The sequence below is a fragment of the Scylla paramamosain genome, unplaced genomic scaffold (genome assembly GCF_035594125.1).
Source record: "Scylla paramamosain isolate STU-SP2022 unplaced genomic scaffold, ASM3559412v1 Contig5, whole genome shotgun sequence".
NCBI lineage: Eukaryota > Metazoa > Arthropoda > Malacostraca > Decapoda > Portunidae > Scylla > Scylla paramamosain.
Window position 1 is genome coordinate 842,501 of NW_026973670.1, and position 2,500 is coordinate 845,000.

The window sequence follows — 2,500 nt, forward strand, 5'->3', positions numbered from 1 at the left end:
GCTACTACTACTACTACTGCTACTACTACTACTACTACTACTACTACTACTACTACTACTACTACTACTACCACCACTACTACTACTACTCATGCTTTTAAAACAACAATAACAATACGTAATAGTATTTATTTATTTATTTATTTTTGAGTTACATACAAATGGAAGCATTACTTGTACACTGAAACCTTCCTAACCTAACCCAACCTGACCTGACCCAACTTAACCTTACAAGTGGGATGATTACTTATAAACAAAAAGAAGCCTCCCTACAATCCTAGCCTAACCTAACCTGACCTACCCTACGTAACCTAACATGTCTAACCTGACCCAGTTAACCTAACCTAACATACACACAACAACAACCTTAACACCTGGGTGATTACTTAAATATTTAACACCTCACATAACCTTCCTAACCTAACCTAGCGTCACATAACCTGACACACAATCTTACCTAACCTAAAGGAACAAAGAAGAATGTATGAGGAAGATATAGTTTCATAAAGTTTCCTAACCTAACTTAGCGCACCTAATCTTACCTAACTAACCTCACACATCCTAACACACTTTACAAAAAATAGTAAATAAATAAAAAGAATAAAGAATAAAAAAGAAAGGAAAGAAGGAACACTCAAACAATTACTTACAAAAAAATAAATAAATAAAAGTATTGGTAACAAGCCTAACACACCTAACCTAACGTAACATACCCACTGAACCTCACCTCACTCACCATAGCAAAAAAATTAAATATCATAAAATAAATACATACATAAATAAATAAATAAATAAATAAAAGGAAAAAAAGTATTAGGAAGATATATATGTATGTGCTTTCGTTGCCTTTGATCATAAGCCTAACCTGACCTAACTCAGCCTAACTCAGCCTAACCTTACCTAACCTATCCTAACCTATCCTAACCTAACCTAACCTAACTCAGCCTAACCTAACCTATCCTAACCTAACTCAGCCTAACCTAACCTATCCTAACCTAACCTATCCTAACCTAGCCTAACTCATCCTCTCCTAATCTACCTAAGCTAACCCAAGTCAACCTAATCTAATGTACCCCACCTAGCCTGACCTCACTCTAACTGACCTAACAAAATATTCCACCATGTCATGGATTACTTAAAACACTTAAAGGAATTACTTATACGTGTGTGTGTGTGTGTGTGTGTGTGTGTGTGTGTGTGTGTGTGTGTGTGTGTGTGTGTGTGTGTGTGTGTGTGTGTGTGTGTGTGTAATAGAATGTTGGAAAAAAAGAAAGGTAGTCGGTTTCTTTATTTGATCATTCGTGTTTTCTATAAGTACCCACTTGTTTGTTTGTTTGTTTGTTTGTTTGTTTGTTTGTTTGAATGCTTTCCTCCTTGATTCTTGGCTCATTAATTTTTCTCTTTGTTTATTTGTTCCTCTCTTTCATTTTGCTTTTCTCTCTTTCCTTATTCCTTTTTTTCCTGCTTTATTTGTTGCTTTGTTTATTTATTTCTGTTTACATTTGTTTGTTTGTTTGTTTGTTTGTTTGTTCCATTGTCTCCTCATTGATGTGTTTCTAAATTTATTTGTTCATTTCATTGATTTTTTTTATTTATTTCTTGCCTTCTTTTTTATTTGTTTATTTTTGTTTGTTTGTTTGTTTGTTTCTTTGTTCTTGTTCTTCTACTATTACTACTACTATTACTACTACTACTACTACTACTACTACTGCTACTACTACTACTACTACCACTACTACTACTACTACTACTTCTACTACTTCTACTACTTCTGCTGCTACTACTACTACTACTACTACTACTACTACTACTACTACTACTACTACTACTACTTTTACTCCTCCTCCTCCTCCTCTAACTCCCATCAATTTGTTGTTGTTGTTGTTCTATTTCTTCTTCTTCTTCTTCTTTTTATTATTATTATTATTATTATTATTATTATTATCATTATTATTATCATTATTACATTAACAAGGAGAGAGAGAGAGAGAGAGAGAGAGAGAGAGAGAGAGAGAGAGAGAGAGAGAGAGAGAGAGAGAGAGAGAGAGAGAGAGAGAGAGAGAGAGAGAGGAGAGGAGAGGAGAGGAGAGGAGGGAAGGAAAGAGGAGAGGAAGGGAAAAGGAGAGAAATGGTGGGGAGGAGAGGAGAGGAGAAGAGAAGAGGAAAGAGAAGAGGAGAGTAGGTGGAAAAAAAGAGGAGGGGTGGGGAAGGAGTGGAGAAGAAAGGAGAAGAGGGGAGAAGAGAAGAGAAGAAGGGAGAAGGAGGAAGAGAAGAGGAGAAGAGGGGAAAGAAGAGAGGGGTGTGTGGGGGAGGGGAGGGGAGAGGAGGAGAAATGAGAAGAGAGGAGAGGAGGGATGGGGAGGTGAGGGGAGGAGAGGAGAGGGGAGAGGAGAGAAGAGAAAAGGGGAGGTGACAAGAGGGAAGAGAAGAGGAGAGGAGGGGAGTAGAGGAGAGGGGAGGGAGGAGGGAAAAGGAGGAGAGGGAAGAGGAGGGAAGGTAG

At 37.6% G+C, this 2,500-nt stretch overlaps 1 protein-coding gene and 1 long non-coding RNA gene across 2 annotated transcripts in view; one reads left to right on the forward strand and one right to left on the reverse strand.

Annotated features, from left to right (window-relative positions):
• Window positions 1–2,500, forward strand: part of LOC135096657 (uncharacterized) — a 56,580-nt gene that overhangs the window by 15,235 nt on the left and 38,845 nt on the right. The window lies entirely within an intron of this gene.
• The window catches only part of LOC135096668 (uncharacterized), an 8,402-nt gene that overhangs the window by 5,602 nt on the left and 300 nt on the right, over window positions 1–2,500 (reverse strand). The gene's annotated exons all lie outside the window — the stretch shown is intronic.